The sequence below is a fragment of the Branchiostoma belcheri genome, unplaced genomic scaffold, assembly GCF_001625305.1.
Source record: "Branchiostoma belcheri isolate BF01 breed outbred unplaced genomic scaffold, Haploidv18h27 scaffold9, whole genome shotgun sequence".
NCBI lineage: Eukaryota > Metazoa > Chordata > Leptocardii > Amphioxiformes > Branchiostomatidae > Branchiostoma > Branchiostoma belcheri.
This window is the reverse complement of record NW_017804575.1, coordinates 3,580,619-3,597,541: the sequence shown is the minus strand read 5'-3', so window position 1 is coordinate 3,597,541 and position 16,923 is coordinate 3,580,619. Positions and strand designations below refer to the sequence as shown.

Genomic DNA, 16,923 nt, shown 5'->3' with positions numbered 1-16,923 from the left:
TAATCAGATCAGCATATCCAAGAAAAACAGACAATATAATCATATGTGACACAATGGGGATGCTTTGTTTCAGCTGCCCTTTCCAGCCTGGTAATTTACTCCTTGCATGCTGGCCATGAAATGCATATTTCAGCTGCACCAGGAGGTTGGGGAGGTCAAGTTGCTAGCGACCTCATGTCTTCCTTTTGAGATGGAGTAAAGCGATCAATATGTCAAAGGACAGCCTTACATCAAAACCACCAGGCTATGCTGGAACTTCTGAAAGGACACATTCATCATGTTCACACACCGAGGAGTAATCAGGTTTAGAATGACTTCTACCTGTGTCCCGGATAACCAATCCTTATTCCAAACACACACGACATGCATCATGCATTAACTGTGCATACAGAGAGATCTATAGCAATCTTACAGGAATTATTTGTGACTCCCATACAGTAATGCTTTTGGGGGGGGAAATAGACTTTCATTGGTGGTATTCATTTCTAATGTCTATCACCCAGACGAATATAAATTACTCCAGACTCCACATTGACCTCAGTCTTCTGAGATCAATATATTGACATCGATGCTTGCTGAAATTAAACCATTCTTTAATGTATAGAGCACAGTCCAAATTTTAGCTTTGTTGGACTCTATAGTCGGTGTATGGCATTAGACAAAGATGGCAAAACTTTACACATTATAAGTGACATAACATCTGTGTCCATAATATCACCATAGTCCATAATATCGCCACCTTGAGAAAAAGTGTGCTTAAAGATATTTTTACTGCAACATACCCTAGGTATGTACATTTGATGTGTGAAGGAGTGCATACCAAAAAGTATGTTGCAGTAAAAATATCTTAAAGCACACTGTTTCTCAAGGTGGCGATATTATGGACCATGGTGATATTATGGACACAGATGTTACATGTATAGGGCAACGATTACGCACATCAACAAGCTACAATTCAATAAGCCAACATTTTGTGGGTTGATATAACCAATAAAGGAATACATTCCAACAGTTCCAAACATACATGGTGAGACCAGAATGCAATAATTCAGAGTGAAGCAAACTCAATAATTGACAATGACTAATTCTGCAAATCACAAAAATGTGATTACTGCGACTAACAGTATGCCTACCATCCAACCCTGATGAGATAATAATGAAATTATAAGAAATTATTTCTCATTCATACACATGCAGCACTGATGTTATGGTATTGATCATTAATAAAAATATTAAGTATAGAAAATAGTCACCTTTTATGGACTACGACATCTGGTATTATAATTTATAGGAGCAACTTTGTTCAACATTATGACTAGTGTTGCATACCTAAACCCAATTTTAGGTTCAGGTCCGGATTCAAGTCCAGAGGTTTAGGTTCAGTTCCGGACTTTTAAGTCCGGACCTAAACCCATGGCATATACAAAATTGCATGTTGGCAACCTTGCAATGTTGTCTGGGTGAAACTTTGGCCACATAACATGGAGGCCGGTACTTGACGATGCCTGATGGCAATGTTTTCTTCATTTTGCAGCAAAGACTTTGCAATCTACGGGAGGTTTTAGGTGGTTTGGAAAGAAAAGGGGTATGTGAAATGATCTTTTATGGTAATAAGTCCGGACTCGGTTCTTGACTTTTAGGTTTTTTTTGGACTTGAACCTAAACATTCTTACAAGTCCGGATCCAAGTCTAGTGAACCGGTATGCATCACTAATTATGACTCTCAACTTTAGAAGCAGTTAAACACCTAACTTGAAAAGTTAGGTGCACAGAAAAAAATTTTAGGGTATACAACATACTGTAAGAACGCATGTTGTCAAACCATAATATTATTAGAATCTCTCTCTTCAGAGCTGGAGCTAACTTTTGAACATGTAAAACAACAAACATTTTTTTCGACACTCAAATGTCAAGAATGTGCTGTATAACAGTGCAAAATATTACATAGTAGTATATAGTAGTTACTGTAGTAATATTAGTAGTACTAGTAATAGTCACAATCAAAAGTTAAGGTGCACAGCTACAAAAAGTGCCCAATATTTCAAGCCCTGCAAAATCATGGTCTAGTCAAATATTTACAGCAATACATATATATGGATGGGGATGAACATAGTCTGGTTTGGAAAGATCCATAGCCTAACACAAGAGCAATAAAAGAATAACTCTTCCATGCATGAGGGAGAATATTGGACTTCACCTGACTGTGCCCCCAGCCAACAACTGTGTTGAATCCAAACTGCCAAATAAATGATGACACCATAGGTGGCTTTTAGTCTAGATAGATTGTTTTATTGGCTTTCTACCATACATTAGAGGTAACAAATCAGAATCCTCAAGAGGCCCAAAGTCTTACATAGTCCATCTTCTGGTCTCCTGTGTAACAATCCAGGCACTTTCTAAACTCAGTTTGCTCCAATAAATATGTAAATGTTGAGGCTATTTACTGAAGAATTCAGAAACAGTGGTACATGTATATGTATGTCATTTTACAACTGTAGATTATTTCTGTAATTTTAACTTAAAGTAAGCTTTGAATCAACTGTTTTTATATTGTATTATAATTGTACTTTTAACGTGTTGTAATTTTTAATGTTAACTTGATATGCAACAAATAGGTTTTTTTATCAAATGCAACAAATAGGTTTTTATCAAATGTAACGAACTTTTATCAAATAGCTGTATTATAAGCGCATTTTGTGTTTTAAAGCCTTCTCAATTCAGCCAAATATGGCTGCTTACAGGCTTTTGTATGTATCTGTATGGTACAAATAAACCAGTCTCTCTCTCTCATTTCTACCTCAGGAATATTAGATATACTTATACTAGATATCTGCTGATTCAGCTATCTGTCATTTTTCTGCTTTTTCTCAATTTCTAACACCAGATGCATGTGGACGCCTGCGGGTTTGCAGGTATTTGGCAGACATTAGCCACCCACGCACACATTGGGAGACATGTCAAGACTCGAAATTCATTTTTGGGAATAGGTGCACTGGTGCAACCAACCTAAAAATTAGGTGCACAACAATTTTTTTGGGTGCACCATATAAAACAAAACCTAATTACAGATCTTACTGCTCCTCTTCTGAGCTTGAATCTGAAATGGGAGCTAACTTCAAAATCTTAAACAAGTACTTCAACAAAGATTTTATTATTTTCTGACACTTAGACGCCAACAATATCCTGCATACTATTATACAGTTGATATGTACAAAAATACCTACAAAAATATTTAAGTGCACCGGTGCACCCACAAAAAATTGGGTGCACAGCTCCAATTTTGGGTGCACTAAGGTGCACATGCACCCAGTATTTCCAGCCCTGCATGTGCATGCCTGCCTGACATGTAGAGACCCTGATTGGAGTAAATCCTCTGATTCAGCCGACTGCCATCTTTTGCCAGAAAGCAAGTTTTAACTTATTGACATGCAAAGTACACCTGATTATCTTTCCCAACATCTGTCGGATTTCATTACCCCCTGCGGGGTACCTTTTGTGTAAATTAATATGGTACGTCTTAATTCTGTCTCCAGTTATCATTATAACAAGGACTGGTCAACACTCTCGATACTTAGATCATCACAGTTGTATTAATTTTCAATTGAGATGATGTCTCATATATTGGTACTTAACATAATTTTCTTGAAAATAATTTGAAAACTTCAGGAAAAGGTGTAGGCATACATGTATGTACAAGACCTATGCTTTCAACACATTACCTAAAATTGTACGCCTTTTGTTTTTGTTTTTCCAGTTCCAGAAGTTGCTTTTTTCTAATAAACACCTTTGATCACGTACAATTAGATTACCGCTAGATGCGACTTCACGCGGTGAAGACATCAAAGGATTTTCCATCTAAGCCACATCTGTATAACACCCACCGCTTTTATGGATCCAAGAAATTACGTCAGTGCCGGGGAGTTCATTTCCTGTGCAGTGTTGGAAGCAGCTCGCGATCAATGGGAGAAAATAACATCATTCAGCATTCTCTACGTATGCTGCCAAATGTGTTGCAGCCCAAACTGATATCTTCCGTAAATGCCATAGGTACAAAAACCATAGAATTCTAAATCCTGGATGTTTAAGGGCAGTACGATATTGTGACGATTTGACATCCGCATTGTGATTGGGTACAATCGAGGCAAAGCGACAGTGGCTCGGAATAGAAACATTATCGCCGCGTGAAATCCCAGTGCTGCCAATCACATTTGCCTGTCCATGACCCACACAGAATCTTCCTGTTAAACTGTTAGATCGCAGTTAGCTACATGGACGTGATAATAATTGACTATTCCCTGTCCTTAACGGGCCCGTACATGTGGAGTGAAATAATGGCTGCCGGCGCAGCAGTGACCTCACAGCACTTCACCATCTGCGCCTTTCCACAGCATTCCACAGCCTCGGCACAGTAATTAATAACTATTCCTGTGGACAGCAGGGGTGGTGCCGCAGTACATACAAATATGTACTTCGTTTTTATCTTGTCTTGCACTACTGTAAACTCATTCAAATTGACTGGGATTAAATTCTGTTGTTGAAACAATTTTGTACTTTTAGTAGTACAGAATTCATTCAATACTGGCACTGTTAAAATCACAAAAATAAAAATAAAACAGCCGCAAACATTTTTATATTTTATTTAAAAAAATTCATGAGTATCAGATTGCACACATTCTGTTATGTACAAGACCCTACAAGTCTATGGCAGATCCTGATTATGTGAAATGGCAGAGTACACTATTCTACAATGCATCTAATGCATTACAGACATCAAAACAGCAAAGATGATATACATCTGTCATGACATTAACTGTAATTTGCAGCTATTACAAGAGATTAGCACGTTACGTTTATCTGTAATGGCTACCATCTTCACTGCGGTACGCTGTCTGAAGTAACAGCCCTGCCTAAAAATATTCCACCGGCATCCAAGGTCAAATTCAAACTCATAACTGTATCGTAAATCATCACGTCTTCTTGGATTGGACCCCTACATAATCTTATTTGATGCGTCTTCGTGAGATTGATTTCTGATATTAGGAAGGCTGCCTGTGACTGCAGTTGATTTTGACTGCCTGGGGCTGGTTGAGAATGAGAAAATACATCTTAAATGAAAACTGATTTTCCTTTCAGTTACTGCAAACTGAAGTAGTTCCTTAAGGGCTTCTTAAGAGATGAAGAAGAGGCAACTAGCAGTCTGCAGTCCATCTAAATGAGCTCAACTGTTGCTGGTAAGGGTGGTAAACGTAGCTCGTGTTTTATCAAAAAAAAATGTTTCCCAAATTTTTGTCTTTGAATGACAGCATAGATTTTCTGTTGTTTTTTTTCAATACATACATACCGAGCATTCTTTTCCAGTGCATTTATTTACACTATAAGCAATGTTACATAGTCCACTGCATAGTGGTCAAAGACTACTAAATACCTACACAAACATGTACAAATACCCCATAGGCAATTAGCTTCTGGTTTCACATCGTTATACAGAGAGGGATTACAGGAGGAATTATATTATTGTGTTCATTAATAATTCAGGCAGACTTGAGGGCTATGCCAGGAGGCATCCTGGGGAGAGTTGACAAGCCTCCTGAGTCATCAATGATGTAAGAAGGAGCTGCACTAGGTAAAGGACTGGTCTTATCTCTGATGAACTCCTACATGTGCAATCTAAATTGCATTAGGCCACAACAAGTAAATTTTATGGATGACATCCTCCGCAGACTCCAAATCTAATGTGAGCGGGCGAAAAAAAAACAAGGCGGGCTGAAAAAAACAAGGTTCCTTCAATTTAAAATTTTGACTCAATCATTGTACAAATGGTTTTGATTCAGTGGGAACATCACATATTCACAGCCAGCATCACATATCACTGCATCAAAGTAACAAACAAAACAATTTTAATTTAAAAATCAGAGCCTTTTCTTGTCTCTTCTCTTCATAGTTATCTGCCATCCACCTTCTGGCATGGTAAACAGACATCTTTGCCCATTTTCGGCATGTTGACCACTGTCAGAAAGAAACAAATTTCTAGTTTTTTTCCCAAAATCAGGCGAAAATTAATGCGCGCGCTGATGTCATCCATAAAAATTACTTGCTAAATGGCCTTACCGATATATCCACAAACTGGATTCCAACAGTGTGTTCTACCAATGAATTTGGCCTCACTAGAGACACTAATTCAACACTTTCAATTCGACTCCCAAACATATATTGTATATGGTACAAAATATTTTACCAAATTGAATACCATAAAAAAGCTTACCTCATATCTGACCAACGGTATTATTACCACATAGCAAATAATACTACGAACCATAGTTATTATCAAAGGACCTCTCAATATATTTCTGACATACTGTCCCAGAATGTGAAAAATAACAATAATGGGTAGATGGAATAGGTCATCTAAGGTAAAATATGGATTTTCTATAGATGGAAAGCAATAAAGAAATTAACCATTATCTTTCAAACCACACCAAGGTACTTCATTGGTTATTGGACATTTTGAAGTAAAAATTCACAATGAGGAAACTTCCATTGGAATGTTTAGCCCCTAAAACTGTGAGCACTGTGGAATAACCCAGTCCTGCCTTCCAGGCTTTGCATTCATTCAGCATATAATGATTCTTATTCTTTCAATTTAGTACTACATCACACATGTATCTTTAAGTTTTCATCCGAGAACCAACCAATGAATTTGGTGTGGCCTTGTGGTAATTTACTAGTGCCTCGAGCTCTACAGCCCTATGAAATTCTGAGGCGACTTGTCCAGCCTTTGTTTCCTTATCTGTTTCACAACACGGCATCACAAGACCGTCTTGAAGGGCTCTGTAAGGTTTTCCAATATTGCTGCAGCTGCCTTTACTTCCCCCTAAAACTAGGGGAGCCTACACAGCCCAAGATTAGACCTCTAAACCCATAAAAAGGGTCTGTTCCCAAATTAGTCTGAACAGTCACAGTCTGATTAAGATATTCCTAAGTTCAGAATGAGAATCTACCGGCAGAATTTTGTGGGGTTTTCAAAGCCAGGAACATAATATACTACATATAGTGTGTTTAGCATATCAGGGCTAGCCTATCACCCTCTTCAGCCAAACCACCTGCATGGAAATGGATATTACTCTATCGCAACCTTTCCCTGTACCTGGATTTCTATCTTACCTGACTTCTATGCCCTGCATCCATCAAACCCGTCTCTTCCAGGTCAGGAAAGCACGCAGAGATAAACCCGGAGACACACTACGGCAGCGATCCGGCTGACGCAATGATTCTCCTTTAGAATGCGCTGAGGATATACATACATCTAACCGAGGGAGGTGACTCGCCCTGCTGAAATGCCCGAGGAATGAGCAATTTCCTAGAGCCCGCTTCCATCCAATTAGCTGCTCAGTGGCAGCACAGGTAGTTAACTCCACATCAAAGCTACAGCTCCAGATTACATGGACTGATTGGGACAATTGTAGGGATGGTTTGTTGTATGTCTGTCCTTGGTGCTGAATGCCTTCCAACAACTTTTCCCCCTTAAAAAACAATTTATCCAAACTTTCTTATAACTTTCTGTACCATGCCACCCAGTAATTTTTCTTGAATTGTTCAAAAAGGTAACGTCACCAATAGATATAAAATGGTAATTTTTTCACCTGTTTTCCCCATATAAAATCATCAAAGATGGTTTAGTCCAAAAAAATGAAAGATTCCAAGGAATTACTGGCCAGCACTGCCACTACATCAGTCTTGCCTTGGTGAAAGGGCTGGCAATAATTGCACACACTGTCCTTTAATCGCGATTATCAGAATATCATTATAGCTGTAATTACGTTTCTAGGACACTCCTTGAAACTACTATTCAGCAAGTAATTCTGCAAATATTCCACTATCTCTTCCTCCCTACCTGAAGCCATTTTGACCTCTTATTTGACCTTCCTGTCAGTCTTTGGTTACGCCATTTCCCCCCTAACTTTCTGTGACTGTTCTGTATGTTACTAGACACACAACCACCAAATAGGCTAACCCAATGACAAAAACCCTCTGTATACGTGCACGCGTTAAAGGCAAATGTGATAAAGATATTGTAGTTTTTTTTTACTTACAAACAGTATAATTGCCACAGGACGTAATGATTTACAGTACGACAACTGAAATGTCACATATTCCCAAAATACCTACAGGTAACAATCCTACTGAGAAATCAACTTGACATTTTGACAATCAAGCTGACATTCAAGACTAATTCTTAACAACAATATGCAGGTATTCGTCCATGACCCTCATCTCATCTTGTTGCCAAGCCTATCAAAGTTTAAACATCCTCATATGTATATAAAGTGTTCTTATTCATCACATACCCAACAACATGGCAGCCTCATTGTAAAATGACACTCAACATGAGAACATGGAATGAGCAGGGGAATAAGGGACCGAATGGATCATAAACTCTGCCACAAAATGACACCACGTAATGTAGAACATCTATCTCATTTGTCACATATCTCCGCAGACTTCGCCTGGATTCCTCTCAATTACCTAAAACAGCGAGGACAGCCGGGGTAAATCATGTATGACATCCCCACCTATCTTGTCCAATTCCTCGGTGACTTGAAACTTATGCCTTTAAAGCTTTTAAAACATAATTAAAGGCCTGCAGACGTATTAGATTTTTCAATTTTTGTCACTATTGGCCCCATAAATAAAAGGGAGGCCCGTCAGGCAATACCGAGGGCAGTGTTCGCATCATTCTCTGTTGACAGAATCATCAATTCTCGCCGGTGTCATCCAACCTGTGTATCCGAAACCACAACCTGAACCGTTTTACAGCGGTGGGTTTTATCATGCGCCATCATTTTATTTGGGCAGGACATGACATCACTGTGTGGAAGGAAATTTAAGATCGATGATTCTACACCAATTTCATTTCACGGAGCAATATGTTTCTCCTGATATCACTTTCATATCTCTGAAGTGCCTGAGTTAAGATAGGAATCCAAGCACAGGAGGAAAATAAAGCAAGGGCATGCATGAGGGGTAACAATGAGGGGCCAAGCCAAGAAAAGGGGAGCTGGCTAAAGCTCGGAGACAGACCAGAATGAGCTGAAAGAACCCACGATCAATAAAGGGCAAAGCAGGGTGTGGAAGGAAATGGAAAGAGGCATTGATAGAGTGTTTCTGGCACTACAGGAATGCCTTAATTATACTTTCCCCCATGGGGAAGAAGACACCTTGTTTTGGTGGCCTGTATTCTCCTCTCGACTATGTATGTAGCTCTTCTTCAACAATATTTCAAGCAGATGATGCGGGTCCAGCATTTCTTGGCCAACGAATCTGGTACGAAAGTATATCTTTTTCAAATGATTATACTTTTGAGACATTGTGTTTACTCATCATCAACTGCTATTCAAAGTATTTTGAGGGGCTCATATTTTTTGTGGTATAAAACTTACTTAAGGGACACCAGTGGTGTGTCAGGCATAAATTTTGGTCGGACAAGAAGATTTAAAACCCCACCTGCCTGTCATAACAGGTGGCAAAAAGTTTTATCAACTGAGACCACTGTGTGGATAAGACTAACATGGTGCAAGTTTAATTTGTGGACCTCATAAAAACAAAACAAGTACAAAACAAATGAAGCCTTTTCTAATGACCCAATCTGCTGGCAACAACTTTATTGGCAAGATGAAATAACACAGTCCACTGATTCTGCTGGTCCAAAAATTGGAGGGTGGGGATGCTGGCACCAAATAAACTTTCTCATGATCAGGATTGCCAACAGTCTCACATCGAGCACAGTAATGAAGAAATTCTCCCTGCTGCATAACCCTTCATAAAGAGGTAACATTTGGTGCCCAAAAGCTGTCTCAGTGAGAAGCAGGCTGTTTCGTTGCTTTCTTAATCACTCCTTTCTTGTAAACAAATCAATAACCTCGTGTGTTCTAAATTACTCATAATATCCCGTATAATGAAGCAATGCGATGCAGTATGAATACTATGCATATTTCATGTTTCCTCTGTTTCCGCCTTGTCTCCTATCTCTACAGGTGTCTCACTTCATCTTCCTACTCTAGTATTCATTGGCATCGGCCTCTCTAATTCATCATTTAAGAGGGATAAAGGATGAAAGGAAGACCAGATTAAGAGTAGCCCAGATGGCATGAAATTGGAGCTACGCCTTCCGACTGCCAGGAACATATACTTACAACCAACAAGAGGCATTCACAATATGGTGGACATGCCGTTTGTATGCCTTTATCCCCATTCAAGAAATAATTGAATTTCCAAACCGAAAGCGTTCCCGACTAACACATGCTGACAGTCCATAGGACCCCTTTGTAGTGATGCACTGAAGCAAAGCTTGACGGATCTGAGATATAACATACTGACAACAGAAGACAGGAGAAAAGTGATAATACCTTTTCCCTGTGACACTATTATTAACAATACAAAATGACGTAAGTAAGATGTTTTGGACAGAACCCAAAATTCCTATTTCAGTTTAAAGTTGAATTCATACCTAGGTGATCTGAAAGCAGGTTGTCCCTGCATTGTTTGTGTATCAATGACAGCCATGATTCAGCCTATTTGTGTCACATGTATGGCACAATGCATGACAAATCCCACTGATATGCATGGCACAACCTGCCATACATAATACATTTCAGACTGATACCTAATGCAGAACACCATATGCTCATGACTTAACATACTCTCTTCAGAATATACTTGTAGTCAGAGCCGACACCCATGAAATGATAGTTTATCAAATAGGGTTAGATTTAGCAGATGATAATTAGATCAAACAAGATTGAACAATGAGAAAAGTCATATTCTACCTGAATCATTATGCCCCTGAATTGATACACAATTATCTCCAGGCAAAAATATCACCTTCCTCTTCAGTTAATTGATTGATAGATTGACGCTGTTAAAGGGTAGAGACCTTCACCCTTCTGATGAAATATTACGGCGACGGTGTTGATTTCACATTAGCTTATCTGTTTTTCAAGGCCTCCTTAGGCCACACCAATTTAATTTGTTGGTTCTCTGATTTTTTCAGAAAAAATATGAAGCGACTGGGCGAAAAAAAATAAAAATAAAAAAAGGTCTTGGCATCCTATTATAGGCTTAAATGCTACGAAATGAGCCATGAAGTCAACACAAAAGGCTGGGTTGAAATTTAAACATTGAATTTTGAACTTTTAATCAAACCACTGCAATGATAGATGGGAAAACTGTAACAACTAGGAAGAAAAGGACTTTCCTCAACTGTTGGGGGCAAAACATGAGCATTTTTCAGTTGATTCAAAACCAGAATCTTTTTTTTTTTTTCGCAAATCAGAAAAAAACGAAGAGGCGAATCCGAGAACCAACAAATTAAATTGGTGTGGCCTTATTCTAAATCGTAATCGCGAGATAAGAGGGCCGTGAATAAATCAATATTTCGACAGTATCTCCATCACATTTTGCCTCACCTGCGAAAGTGGGATCAATTCTACATCAGCAGATCCGGCAGCTTTACACACCTGCCCCGCTATAGCTCTGGGAATTTGGTTCCGACCATGTTTAACTTCATGTCGGGATAGAGATTGCAATCTGGCAGAAACGCTGATTCTGTCGGTAGAGGTCAAGATAGAGATCCTGATCGGATGCTTATAATTTTTTCGTACAGTAGTGGATATTCGCTTTTAAGCAGTTCAAAATTTTCAACTTGTCACTTTAGATCAATGGATTTACAGTTCTTTGTTTATGTTGGGATTAAGATTACAATCTGGCAGAATCAATGATTCTGTTGGTAGAAGTCATGATAATTGATAGAGATCCTGATCAGATGCTTATAATTTTTTTGTACAGTAGTGGATATTCGCTTTTAAGCAGTTCAAAATTTTCAGCTTGTCACTTCCGGTCTTACAGTTCTTGAAACTAGATCTGGATTTATAAGATTTAATGTGAGACAACATATTCCTAATATTCTGAAAATAATCTCTGTCAACAGATACTGCAATTATGATCTCTGTGAGAAGAATCTCTGGTTTTCATGTATCTGCCACCTAATATTTTTCCTTGAACAAAGTTGCATCGAAAATCACCTGAGAGATATAAATGTGTCACACACATGTCAAAAATTTGATATAAAAATTTATGGGCCATATTAGAAATCATCCAGTTGAAGTTTGATGATCACGACTTCCTGTTTTCTCATTAATGAACAAATTGCGCTCATGACAAGGCAACAATATACATTTTATGATCCTGATGAAATGACATATCACAAATTGGAATTGCCTAGTCTTACGATGGATAACCATATAAGATAATGTCATTACATGCGTGTTCATAAACATACATGCTATAAACAGACAAGGAATAAAAGGGGATATGATGCTATGATAAAAATATAGTCCTGAAATTCTTTAAGATTCACTACAAGATTCAAGAAAACCAATTGGAAAACATGCATCTTCAATTTGTTTTACATTTCCCTATTAGGCCACACCAATTTAATTTCTTGGTTAACGGATTCACCGCTTCATTTTTTTCAGATTTGCAAATAAAAATAAAAATCCAGAATTAACTGCAAAATGCTCATATTTTGCCCTGAACAGTTGAAAACAGACCTTTTCATCCTAGTTGTTACAGTTATTCCATCTTTCAATGCAATGGTATCATTAAAAGTTCAAAATTCATTGTTTAAATTTTGAACCAGCCTGGTGTGTTGACTTCATGGCTCCTATCGTACCATTTTGGGCCATAATAGGATGCCTAGGCTTGTTTTTATTTTTATTTTTTTTTCGCCTACCCGCTCCATTATTTTTCTAGAAAAATCCGTTAACCAAGAAATTAAATTGGTGTGGCCTTATATTCTTATATGGCAAATTGCCCATTGTCACATATCTTATGTTTTAATAATAATTTTATAAGAAAATTATCCTGATTATGAAATAGGGCTCTGCACTCAGTCCACCATATATCATCTGGCAATTTTACACTTCAGAATTGGGGCAGGTTACAAAAGCATAGAAAATCATAATCATAAGGATTATTGAGTGCACCTTTGAGCTATGCATGACCCAAATACAAAGAATAAATTATATGCAATAAGTATATGATGGTAACTCACAGCTCAAAAGAACTGTGTATATATGTATGATTCACAACTTTCAGAATGATTGAACCTGTCAAAAGGTTTTAGACCTGCAAAAAAATTTAACTTCAAATTTTATTATGACCTACGTGCATGATCAAATTAATGATGTCTGAATATTTTATTTGAAAATATAAAAAAAGTACAAATACCCAAAAACAAGCCTAGGTTAAAAATGATTTAAATGTATCATTGAAAAGTAAACGAAGGAAAGTATACAAATTATCTAGTAATGAAATTTGCATTAACTGCATTATCCAAGGGCCTGCATGGGGGGTTCCCGACAACACTCTACGCTAAATTTTGCGAGCTGGCTATGTATTATGCTGGATTCAAGAAGCCTCCCTATTAGTATTACATATTACAATAAATTCCGGGTAGCTATAACACATTATGTAGAATTAAAACAGCGAATTACACTGTATGCAAAAAGCGCCAATTACGCTCTACATTGAATTAGAGCGGTCTGTCTGAATACGCTCTACAGAAAAGGGCATGCAGGCCCCTTTATCCATATTGTGTCATCTTCAGAGGGAGCACCACTCCAGGGCCCCATCACTTATAATAAGAACTGAATGTCCATCTGTACTCCCATGTCCACTCCTCCTCATCCTGCCTGCTGGCACGTCATGTTTTATGTTGAATCACCAGTGGACCGTGCTGTGGTCAGCAGGGTGTTGCCGCCAGTGGACTCCTCACACTTTATCACTCACAGACACCATAGACTCCTCACACACCATCACTTACAGACACTATAGACTCCTCACACTCCATCACTCACAGGCACCATAGACTCCTCACACTCCATCACTCACACACACCATAGACTCCTCACACATCATCGCTTACTAGTACAGACACCATAGACTCCTCACACTCCATCTCTTACAGACACCATAGACTCCTCACACTCCATCACCTACAGACACCATAGACTCCTCACACATCACTTACAGACACCATAGACTCCTCACACATCATCATTTACAGACACAGTAGACTCCTCACACATCATCACTTACAGACACCACAGACTCCTCACACATCATCACTTACAGACACCATAGGCTCCTCACACATCATCACTCACAGACACCATAGACTCCTCACACTCCATCACTTACAGACACCATAGACTCCTCACACATCATCACTTACAGACACCATAGGCTCCTCACACATCATCACTCACAGACACCATAGACTCCTCACACTCCATCACTCACAGACACCATAGACTCCTCACACTCCATCACTCACAGACACCATAGACTCCTCACACTTTATCACTCACAGACACCATAGACTCCTCACACTTTATCACTCACATGTGCAGACACCATAGACTCCTCACACTTTATCACTCACAGACACCATAGACTCCTCACACTTTATCACTCACAGACACCATACACTCCTCACACTTTATCACTCACAGACACCATACACTCCTCACACTTTATCACTCACATGTGCAGACACCATACACTCCTCACACTTTATCACTCACAGACACCATACACTCCTCACACTTTATCACTCACATGTGCAGACACCATAGACTCCTCACACTTTATCACTCACAGACACCATACACTCCTCACACTTTATCACTCACAGACACCATAGATTCCTCACACTTTATCACTCACAGACACCATAGACTCTTCACACTCCATCACTTACAGACACCATAGACTCCTCACACATCATCACTCACAGACACCATAGGCCAGCATGCGCAGACTGAACGGGATTCATGCATGCTGTTCAGTGATCCTGGCCTATAGGGTCAAGGTCTGAACTCTTCTCAGTCAGGTCCATCTTGGCCCCCAAAAACATCATGCACCCAATGAAGAAACCAACTGCCTGCTAAAGCAATTTGAATCAGAGACAGCAGACTTCATCCTTTTGCCCCGACTGCTTTGAAACCCTAGCTTTCAGTCTCCCAGACAAGACTAAGTAGGAGCATGCACTGGGGTATATGGCACCATTACATCATTAGACTTTAATGGGAATTACCAATTTGAAAACAAACACAGACAGACACTGCAAAAACAACAATACTTTACTCCCTTGGACAGGCTATGGATTAAAAATAGCTCATAGTGAAGGTACAGAGAATGTGAGAGACAGAATGTTCTTTTCTCTGAATAAAGCTGCACAATTTCAACTGCGGACTGAAATCTCCCGGGAAATAAAACATGCACAAAAACCTGGCAGTGGAACAAGAATGACGCAGATGATTTCAACTCACCACAGCACTTCAGCTCAGTCAAGGTTTTAGCTGGGAATGAAGCCAATGTTGAGAATTGCTGACACTGATCCTGAAACCATGGACTGTTCACTTAGGCAGTACCTTAAGGTGTCATTTCCCTAATCTGGCAGTCCTCCAACTGTGAAAGTGGCCGCTGACAATTTATCGAACAGCTCTCATGCCAAGCATCACTATAATTATGTGAAGTGATAGCTTGCTTCCCAAGACTTCAAGGCCTGATGATTGTAGAATATCGCACTCTTAACATTTTTCATATTCACAAGAGTTGTACTGTGTTGTGTAAAACTTTCAACATTTCTTCTCGCCACAGCCTTTTCTTATACATACGGAGACATGAGCTTGTAGGCAACTATCAATTCTTTAAATCCAACTGAGTACAGACAAATCTCTTTGGTACGTTGCTGTAGTACTACCTGATGCTTCCCCGCAGGATGAAGAGTGAGTGATAATGTCCTAACTAAGCTACCTGCACGGCTTTACAGGCAGGGAGGTTCACACATCCTGCAGGCTTGGCAGGAAGCCCTGGACAGCCAAACATTCATGGTTCCCTCCAAGCTTTTGACATGCTAGACTACGGGCAACTAATGAAGACTGACTTTGCCGACATGGGTGCCTGATGCAACCTATAGGCAATTATCTGTATACATATATCTACCGCAGAAAAGGATGACCACCTGCAGCCAGATGCCTTAGCCTGCTGGTGTACCTCAAGGAGGCCTTCTCATCCCTCTTCTATCACTCTGTGATTTGTATGAAGGCTGTCGACTGTGACAAATCCATTAATACCAGATAAACCTGCAGGTAATGTTACCACACTCCCTCCATGTCAAGAGAAGGTTATGGTAGTGAACATATTACATATTATATAATATAGAAAACAAGTTGGAAGGTACAGATACTGTTTTCTGGCTGATCAATACAAAGAAAAGGAAGGTTGTCAGAATGTCTGGTCAACATAGCAAGTAACAATTACTATAGCCTTGTATGTATGCCATTAATGATTCCATTGATATAAACCATTTCCAGGTCTCAGTTGACATGGCCAGGAGTTCCTTCCCTCTCCAAGCAGATGTTTGGAGGCAAAATTGGTATGTTTTTCTAACAATGAATCATGATCCGGGAGCATTGCTGCAAAATTTCCTTCTTTGGAATAGCGGACTGGTGAATCTTTCCACCCTCTGGCTGTCCTACATAAACTGTCGCTCAGTGACAAGTTGGAAATGCATGCCCGTAGCCAGGATTTTGCATGGGGGGGTTCTTCCCACTGCTTGAGGGGACCTCGAGAGGTTCCTAGGGGGGTCCAGGGGCATGCTCCCCCGGAAAATTGTGAAAAATGAACCTTCTAAAATGGCATTTCGTATGTTTTTGAGAGGATTTCCAAGAAAAAATTAGAGATAATTTTTATTCAATGACAAAGGGGGGCAGTTTTTCTACGATTCCAGTCCATCTTTTCAAGAAAAATCTTGGACCTTTACATAAGAAGTGGACCAAAAAGTGGACCTTTGAGCCTTGC

At 39.3% G+C, this 16,923-nt stretch overlaps 1 pseudogene; it reads right to left on the bottom strand.

The window, feature by feature from the left end:
* LOC109487675 overlaps positions 1–16,923 on the bottom strand; it is a 59,239-nt pseudogene that overhangs the window by 38,236 nt on the left and 4,080 nt on the right.